Raw genomic sequence first — 10,526 nt, forward strand, 5'->3', positions numbered from 1 at the left:
TATGATTTTGAAGGAATTGACTAAGACTATTAACTGCATAGCTAATATCAGGGCGAGTGACAGTAAGATAAAGTAAGCGTCCAATTAGGATTTTTATGTCAATAGAACCTTTGAGGTAACGAAGAATGCGATGTGCAGCGTCAAGATGAATGTTAGTAGGATTTTGAAGGAATTGACTAAGACTATTAACTGCATAGGTAATATCAGGGCGAGTGACAGTAAGATAAAGTAAGCATCCAATTAGGCGATGATAGACAGAAGGATCAGGAATAGGATCACCATCCGAAGGACTAAGCCGGAGTTTTTGTTCCACAGAAAAATAAGAAGGACGTGATGCAGTAAGTCCTGAATCAGTGAGAATATCGAGAACATGTTTTCTTTGACATAAAAAATGCCCTTCGAAGAGCGGGAAACCTCAATGTCGAGAAAATATTGAAGGCGTCCGAGATCTTTGAGAGAGAATGTCTTGTTCGAGAAAAGACTTGAGTGCGGAAATTGCCGAATCATTATTTCCAGTAATAACATCGACATATACTAGAACATAGAGAGATGTGGATGGATTGGTGAGAGAAAAAAAAGAGTAATCATAGAGGGATTGAGTAAATCCTTTTTTGAGGAGAACCGAATAGAATTTTGAGAACCATTGACGAGAAGCCTGTTTGAGGTTGTAAAGAGACTTGTGGAGACGAAAAACCTTTGACTCCCCTTGTTTGGAAAAACTAGGTGGAAGTTTCATGAATACTTCTTCATTGAGATCACCTTGAAGAAATGCATTGTTGACATCAAGTTGGTGAAGTGTCCAACCCTTAATTGCAGCAATGGAAAGAAGAATACGAACAGTTACTAAGTTGGCTACCGGAGCGAAAGTGTCATGGTAGTAGAAGCTTTCTATTTGGGTATAACCCTTGGCGACAAGACGGGCTTTATGTCGTTCAACCATCCCGTCAAAGCAAAACTTTATCTTATACACCCATTTACAACCAATGGGGTGAAGGATATAGTCCTTCGGTCTGAAGGAGATGTCCTTTTGAAGGAGTGTCCTTCGACCAAGGTGGCAGTGCACACAATTTGTTAGTTAGGATGATGATGAATTTATCCGGAAGATCATCTTGTCCGGTCCAATTAGGGATCGTAATGCTTAGCTAGAAGCCGCTTACGATCGTCGGATCACTTCGGTAATCCGCGGCTAACATAAATCGGATCCTACAACGGGTTACACCAAAGAGTGGTAGCTTTATCAGAGAGAGTTGACTCGTGGGAGCCTGCCTATAGATGGATATGATCCAGTCTGATAGTGCTCAAAAGATAGAAAAGAATCGGGATCGAAAGGGAAGCCCGAAAAAGGGAAAACCCACTTTTAAGGGCAACCAAGGGATTCCCTTAGAGGGGGATCCCTGACCGAACACTTAAGGGGTATGGGCCGGACAAACTAAGCCCATTAAGGGCTATTCTGGGCGGCCATAGCATGAGGAAACCCTAATTAGGGTTGTATCCCTAATTAGGAGTTTCAGTTAGATTAAACTCTAAATTGTGCTTATCTTTTCTGAGGGACTTTTAGGATTCCTTATTTGAGTAGGACTCTACTAAGGTAATGCCTATATTAGGACCTATTATGAGAACAGAAAAGGTGTGGATCTTTCTGAAGAGAAAACTTCATCTCTCTCACAATATACAGCTAATTGGAGAGAGAGGGTTTTAGAGAAAAAACTCCAAATCTATCTATGGAGTCAAAAGAAGAATGGTTTTTCTTCTCAACCTTCAATGGAGTCCTAGCAGACAACAAAGAAGGGAAATCAAGTTATTTACTCGGGTGTCTCAAGTAGAGGAGCCACATATGAAGCTCTCATCTTCTTCGAGATAAAGTTAATGGAATCTAATTCGTGGGAAAGCGAATCCAGATATTCTTATTTCAGTTTCTACTTCATTATTAGTTCATGCGTATGATTCTAGTTAATTAGTGTTAAACATATGATGTTTGCTTACAACACTAGTAAGATGATTAGTATGTATTAGATACGTACAAAACCCTACAGTGGAATCACGAGCTGTTTGCATGTAACTAGTTTTGGCTAGAACGAATTAGATTCAAACTTGATTTATTAGATAGATTAGTTTGAATAGAGATTCGAACACGTTTTCGTTAGTTTAAATTAGATTTATATGTAATAAAAACATGCTTTTGAAAAGGGTTCAAACCGTAGCATCCTTGGATTTTGAGTTTGTTGAAAAGAGTTTTCGAAAACTTTGGATTTCCTAAAGACTAGTTGTCCCGGCCAAGCTGGCCGGACGCGTCCAGGATAGGGAAACCTAGTCCGACCCGGACTATGTGTCCCATCCTCCCTGGACCGGGAATCCTAGTCCGTCTAGGGCTAGGATGTGCGTCCCGACCTTCTCGGACTAGGAGTCTAAGAAACAAGTCCTTGAGAAGGTCGCATCTCTTGGACGCGGCCACGAGTCAAAGACGCATCTCACGTGAGACGCGTCTAAAAGCCTCTGCCCAGACGCGTCTAGGACACGTCTAAAGCATCTGGAAGCTTCCAACCAGACGTGTCTAGGACGCGTCTGGGTGCATCGTTAGCTGCTGACCAGACGCGTCTAGGATTAAGGGTGGGAATCGGGCCGAGCTCGGGTACCCATGGGTAGCTAAGGTCCCGGGTCAGGCATTCCGGGCTCCCAATTCTCTCAAACACTAGAGTTTTCGGGCGGGCTCGGGCCGGGTAAAATAAAAAATAATTTGCACATGGCCCGTCATAGGCACTTCTACAAACGGGTAAATCGGGTAACGGGCGTTTCGGGTAGCGGGTTACCCACTTATTTAGAGAATAAACTTAACATATATATATGTTTTGCTCTTCAAAGACATAAACCAACACATAGCACAAATCAAAACATAACACAAATGTATAACTTCATTTTCAACATTATGCAACATAAATGCATAGAATGAAACATTCAAAACTTATGAAGTCACACTAACATCTTTATCACATCAAAACTAAATCAAAACTAAAACAAAACTAGTACTTTTATAGATCCAAATTTCAAAGAAACAAAAATCAACTAAAACAACATACATAGCTTCTTCAATTTCAGATTGGAATGTATAAATCGAACTAGAATGTAAATAAAAAAGATTAAGAGAAATAAGAAGTTTTGTTTCTTCTTCTTCAGATTCGATATACATAAAATTACAAATCACCTACATATGAGAGAGATCCAAGAGAAGGTACATGTATAAGAGTGTAGCTTCTTCAGATCTAAATGGAGATACATCAAAATAATAAAAAACTATAGTAGGAGAAGAAAGATGAACATATTTTGAGAGATTTATATCTTTCTGCTAGCATCTCATCTTATATTTCTCTATTTTCTCGTATCTCGGCCTTGGAATTTTAAGAAATCTAGTGTTCTTGTCGGCTTAAGTGAAAAAACCCCTAGAAATTTGGGTTCAATACACCGGGCCTGGTAAACGGCCTTAGTGCTCGGGCTTAGTGTTCGGGCCCAGTGCTCGGGTAAGCATATTTTAAAGGGTGCCCAAGCCCGCCCATAAAAATATAACGAGCCGGGCGGGTAGTGCACATGTCGGGTTTCGGGCTAGTTCATTAGCCCATCCGACTCGGGCGTTCCGGGTCGGGTAACGGGCTCTCGGGCTAGATTCCCACCCTTATCTAGGATGCGTCTAGGCATCTCGGACTTCATGTCTGAGATGACCTATTACTGGGTCTTGGTCAAGATGCGTCCTAGACCCGTCTAGGACTCCAGGGCGCGTCCTGCCTAGGGGTTGGACGCGTCTGGACCGAAAGACCAGACACATTTGGAACGTGTTGTGATTGGTCCGATCTGTGTCCAGCCATGCTTTGACTTGTCTTGGGCACCCGAGACCTAGTCAATGGGCTTTGACCAAGATGTTGGTAATTCGAGTTTGCCTCGGGCCTGAATGGGGTTAAGGGTTACTCACCCAGAGTCGTGGGAGTATGATCAGTAAAGAGTTACTCACCCAGGACGATGGGGTTAAGGGTGTTGGGATTTACACCCTTATACTAATGTCAATGGCGGAAATAAGACATCCAATGTCTACATTAGTATTCCCAGGATCACATGCATAAGCCTATAATAATACTAAGCAAAACTAGATAATCGATTACCTTATTCGCTAGTTTTTCCCTCGAACCTTTCCAATCGCTTTTGAAAAGACCAGGAGCTTCAAACGTAGCTCCTCTACTTGGGACACGAGCAATAAACTTGATCTCCCACCTTTGTTGTTTAGCTAGAACTCCAATGGTGGTTGGAAGAAGAACACCTTTCTTCTTTGACTAGATAGATAATAATGAGAATTAGCTCACTTTCTCTTCTCTACTTGATGTGGTAAAGTAAGAAAGCTTAGAGAGAAATTCCACACCTTATTCTCTGCCATAAGAGTGTTTATATAGAACCCTAATAAGAACCCACCTCCTTTTAGGTTTCCTAAAACACCCTTTAGAATGAGATTTAAGGAAATAGTCGAAAATAGCAACTGTTGATATTTTCTGAATTCCCTAAGGAGGGAGCATCTAAACACCACGAAAATTGGCAGATATAATTCTTATTACATCACCAACTATCCCTCCAAAATTCAGCCCAATCCGAGTCCTAGAAGTACCCGAACCGGTTTAGGCCCAAAACCCTGTTTTTGGCCTTTTTGTACTATCTTTGCCTAATTCATTTTTAGGCCTATGAGATATGTTTATGGGACACTCCCATGATTATATCTCACTCCCACTAGTCATATCCTTGATCAAATTGTCACTCTTATGTGTAACCCGTTGTAGGATCCGATCGAAGTTAGCCGTGAATTACTTCGTAATTAGACGATCGTAGTTGGTCTCTAGCTACAACTCTACGACCCCTAAATCAATCGGACTTGATGATCTTCCACATCAATTGTCCTATCTGACAAATTGCTCGCATTGCCATCTTGGTCGAAGGACATCTCCTTCAACTCCTTCAGACTCTCACTTGGACTTAGAACAAGTGCAATGCCTCGATTCTCGTGTCAATTTAGTATCCCATCTGATACGTCACGTCATTCAGACTTTCTTGATCTCCGAGTACAACTATAAAAGACAAACGATTAACTTTTAATCCGTTTGAGCGCGGCCACGCATTTTTCTGTTGCTACTCATCAAGTGGCCTTGAGACACTTTGTACCTAATGTGATTAGGATGACACAATCCATTCTTGCGCTCCCACTTAACTTCATGTCTATCCTGTCCTGCCCAGTGTCCGCCTTTATAACCTCCTTTACGACGCGACGTTTAACGAACCGAAGTCGGACATTCCTTACATAAGATGAATGGAGCACTCATGTTTTGAGGAATCTCTCCAATCTTGTCTTTATGAGAAGTATTGACGTTCATCACGAGTGATGTACTTCTCATTTTGACGGTTATCTAGTGTATAAACCTTTTACACACCCACGTAGTCGAATAGAATATACTATTCCTATAGCCCATGAAACTGCGCTATCCCATCGACTCCCGTGCTAGTCTTCGTGAGTCATGGTTGTCCATGCAATGACCTGGACTAGGGATCTGATAATAAATATTCCATGTTCACTTAATAGGATTTCATTCATCAGATCACGTATCTGACAAACCTATTCGGAACGTTTTATTATCGATGGATTGTCGTTTAAATACTAAACCAAATTTAGACGACTGCGAAATAACTCTATTATTTCCGATAACGAGAGTTGTAAATCTGAGCATCTTCCATAAAACTCCTTTTACCCACTCAGTTTTATTCGTCGAGGTTTATTCCAAATTTACCTCATGCCTTAGACTGTGTATGAGTCTCATACTATGTCTTAGCTGACAGTTTAGTTTGATTACGTATGTAGTCCGTTTTAAACTTTGCTAATTATCAATTAATTTGAAGATTGCTTTCTTCAACCTTGATAATTTCTAGTAAGTTTTATTAGATTTAAGGCTATTAATTCTTTGTGTAGTATTTACAACAGTTTCCGGCTTAAACACTTTTAACCTACTTTCCTTCCATGTCTGGAAGTTTGCTACGATGATATGTTCAACTTGTGTACTACTTCATCCTTTAGCCTTCTAGGATGTACTAAGTAGTGTTTCGGTTTTCCAATCCGAATTCGATGTTTAAATACTAATCATGTCCAACCTGATTGACATGAATGTCTCTCTCATGCTTGCTTTCTCATTGGTGTCTTTAGATTCTGAGTCTCGCAACGCTCTCTGTCATGAGTTTTGAGTCGAATTCTTTTAGACTTTTCCTGAGTCTTAGATTTTCAGTTTCGGATCTCAAGCGTCTCAGCGTACTGAGTCTTTTTAATCCTATCATCTTTCTTGATCTACGCTTGTAGACCTTTAGACGCCCAAAATGGCATTTTATCCTTTTGTGTGTGGTCCTTTATTGAGTCAGTTTGTTACTGTTATACAACATCTTATGTCGTACTCAATCTTTTGTATGTACTCTGCATACGGACCCGGAAAGTTTGTTTACTCCCACTTACCTTCTTGAAATTTCATGATTCAAGAATTTCCTCATTCCTCGGGAATCAAAACCATTTTGATTGCCTCTGTGAATTGATGATTCCGACACTTGCGTGCTTTAATCCGTCGATGGATTCCTGAAGCATGCGTATGGACATAGCTAGACTGGGAAAATCCAATTCCTTTTGTCTATTTTCGGGAAACTCGAATGTTTCCATCTTTCTCAGTTTTCTACTCTGGAAAAACTAATTTAGGTCTTCCGTTGACTTAAAATATCAAGCTACATGTCTTGACGAGATGTGAATTCCATATTGTTTTGGCTAGATGCCAAAATTAGAGTCAGTTTTCCTTCTCTGAGCCGGTCTTTTTATCTCTTCAGAAATAACCTTTATCTTCTGAATCTTTGAGATTTCACTTTTGACCTTTTAGGGCTTTTGAACAATAGTTCGGAATAATCTCAACAGCTTTGAGATATTCCTTTAGAGACACTTTCAACTACTTTGAGAGTTCTCCTGCGAATTACATTCGCTTTTGTGCGGTAGGTTTTTAAGATCCAATCTTTACCTTTTTCTTTTCGAGGAACCGCGGTTTTACTATCTTTCAACAGTTTTGTTGCTCTTGGTCGAACTTAATCGACCTGTACAAGTTTCATGATTGTTCTTCATAACTCTTCATGATTTTTCTCATGATCGAATTAATTCAACTTGTACTTTTCTCCCACTTATTCTTGTAATAATTAGTACTTTTCTCCCAGACTACTAGGTGTGCTAATTACTATAAGAATACTATCATGAGCAACAAACACTTTGTTCTCTTGATTGCTTGTGGAAAAAGCCCAAATTTCTTCTACAGAAATTGCGTCAGACTTTAGCTAATTTTTATAGCGCTTTTACAAGCTTAGCTGTTAGATGGACTTTGATAAGTGTTAAAACAATCGTTTCTAGAATATATCCCAAAATATTCAGAAGACTGGCTTAAACCCATCAGTGATCGAATCAGGTATAGCAGTGTTCGATTACTCCCACTGATTCCACCATCCCTCAGATGTGTTCTATGGAGTGAGTTGGGAAACGGTTTCTCAACTCCTTTGATGGTTATCAAGTGTTTGATTCAAGTTTTCACCACTCCAATCTAATCGGACGGCTTAAACTCTCTTGTCAAAGTGATTCTTTACTTCGGTTTGTACTTTGTTTGAACCTTTCAAACATTCCGACTTACACTTTATGATTTGTACATTTTCATACTTCATGAAGTTGTCAGAGTATGTATTGAAGTTTCTCTCGTTAGCTTCTGCAAGTAAACTTATAGGTCTGCATAACACCGTATGAGTCCTAATAGATTACTAGTCTTTATGCCTTTTGAAAAAGGGCGACTTTGTCAATTAGTCCTTAAGACCCAATTGACAATGCTGAAGTTAATGAGTTTAAATCTCTTGATATGAGCCTTTATCAATGTTAATCTTTAGTTAATTTACCACAGGTTTTAAAACATCAGATGTTTCTAGAAGAACAAAATAATCATTATTAAGTTCTAAGCTGGATCAGTGTCTAAAAGAAGACTTCAATCCCTTTCAGCATCCCTAGCATTACTGCTTCTGCTCCCTCTTGCATCCTTACTTCTTTTAGTCAAGTATGTAATTCCCTTAAGCTCTCACTGAGACGCTCATCTGGTTTTACATACTTGATGAAGGAATTCTATGATACTTGTTTAACTTTGTTAACAAGGATACGGAACCGGAATTCATAATTCCATTCCTATCGTCCTCCAGGTGCTAAAGGTAGTTTCCTTTTTAAATGATCTAACCATTATTTGGAAACATTTACAGTAATGAGGAATACTCTTGATCGTGTACTCGGCAACTGCTTTTCTTTGATCAAATGTTTGTCTCACTTGACTGATCCTTTGCCCTTTTGAATCTCAAGAACACTTTCTTAGATTCCTTCCATCGAATCTCAAGAACTGTTTCTTGGATTCGATGCTCCCGTGTGTTTTGCTCAGTGGTTCATAACAATCTGAGTGACTCATCTAAGGTCTTTTTTATCTTTGTTCCATCGATATTGAATTAGGTGATAGATGAATTCTGTTGTCTTCCATTAGGATGACTTTCAGATTGCCATGGAGGTCTCGTGCCTCTCCATTTATGACTTCTGTAGAAATTATTTCCTCAGTTTGTCTCAATGGTCGTGCTAGCATCCATTACTCTTCCAAAGAGAATGTCATACGATTGCTTGCAAATGGCTTTTGACCTTCTTCGGTATGAGTCAACATTGGGATTGGGTATTCTAGTACGCTTTCCTTTTAAATCTGAGAACCATTCTCGATTTATTCTTCCATTCTAGGAAGTTGATCAACACCTCCCTTAGGTGTGATTCAGAGTTGAACTCGTTTGTGTCATCTTAAAACTACATAAAGAAATGGCAAAGTTTTAAAACTCGTTATCGTTTTTGAAAAACTTTAGTTTTGAAAAACATTAGTTTTCCCACATTATTCAATATAAAACCGTCCCCGATTGAATAAGTGATTCCAAGACCCCAGTTCCTCGGAGTAAAGCGGACTAGGGCCCTGCCCTTTAACTCCGTCGTTCCAGATGAGTGAACTTACTTCACTTATCATACCTTATGACTCTTGGTTGATAGATTTCATTGATGAATGACTAATCTATCCTTTTCCCTCGAGTATCCAAGACTCTCTTGCTGATCTCGTTGAGTAGAACCATTTAGACATGTAGGCCTCTTCTATAGACCGACCCGCATGGTCCCAAGGTAGAGGAGGTACTCTGCGAAGGCTGACCCACCTTTCTCGAACAAGGGCGCAACGAGTGTCTTAGTTTGGATAGGCACTTTACTCAAAATTACTTTTGGGGACTTTTACGATATTCTGGCGTTTGTTATAGTGAACTATTTAGCCTAACTAACATCCACGACATAAAGCGTAAATAAGTAATTAAATGCGCGCGAGAAAGTAAATCCAGCAGACATGGATCCTAGTATGGCCCCTAACCTAGAAGACCTAATCTCCTTTGGTTTTCTTCTTGTTTCTCCTTTTGGTTCGTCTTAGATCGCCATCTTTGAACCTCCATTGATTTCTCCCATTCGCCTTTGGATTCCTTCCTCGAGCTTCTTCAATGGACTAATTGACCCTAAACTCTAATTACAAGACTCTAACGATTTGCAGATCGTATAAACTTGAAATTAAAATTAATTACAAAGCATGCACCCATCCGTGCTTAAAACAAGAATAAGAAATAAATCCATGGCCAAACTAGTTTCCCGCATTCACATCACATGCAATCATATAATATATCAAGGCTAAGAATTATATATGCATGATAATCTGGGAGATACTTTTGTCGACATCCCATGTCACATTACGGACCATTAGTCTAAATTCGAAGAATTCGACTAATGGTGCGTTCTCGTTTTAAATTTTATGATTTCTAAAATCAACTTTAAGAAAAACTCCGTTTTGGGCTCGAGAAAGCCTGGGTCAATTTCGGAAAAAATTTGGTTCGATTCTTAATGATTTCATAAATCAATTTAAAGAGAAATCTGTTTTGGCTTTCCGGATGGCCCGGATTAACTTTGGGATTATTTGGTTGGAATCGGAAGAAAATTTGGCAAAAACTCCCACTCGAATGATGGTCCCTTTTCATGGTCCGAAAAGCCTTGAAAAAGCCCGGGATAAGTCCCCGCCCAAGCCCACAAAAGGGCTCGGACAAGGTCCGGACATGGCACGGCCCATAGGCCCGGCATGTCTGGCTGAGGCCTACCAAGGCCTGGTCTCGTCCTGGCCGGAGCCAGGACGCTAGTCCATGCACCAGACGCGTCCCAGACGCATCTGGTACTGGACCGGACCAGCACTAGGTGTCTCGGACCCAGGACCTCCCAGACGTGTCTGGTCGAGTGCTTTGGACGCGTCCAGGAGCTTCTGGTCCGGCGAGGAAGTTTCCTGGCCGGACCCTAGAAGTTTCTAAGACTCCTAGGTTTCCAAATTTTTTTTTTTTTTTGGCAAATCTCTATTTGCTATTTT

This window comes from Eschscholzia californica, unplaced genomic scaffold (genome assembly GCF_041429995.1).
Source record: "Eschscholzia californica isolate CP2 unplaced genomic scaffold, dmEscCali1.0.p SCAF_1, whole genome shotgun sequence".
In the NCBI taxonomy this organism is placed as follows: domain Eukaryota; kingdom Viridiplantae; phylum Streptophyta; class Magnoliopsida; order Ranunculales; family Papaveraceae; genus Eschscholzia; species Eschscholzia californica.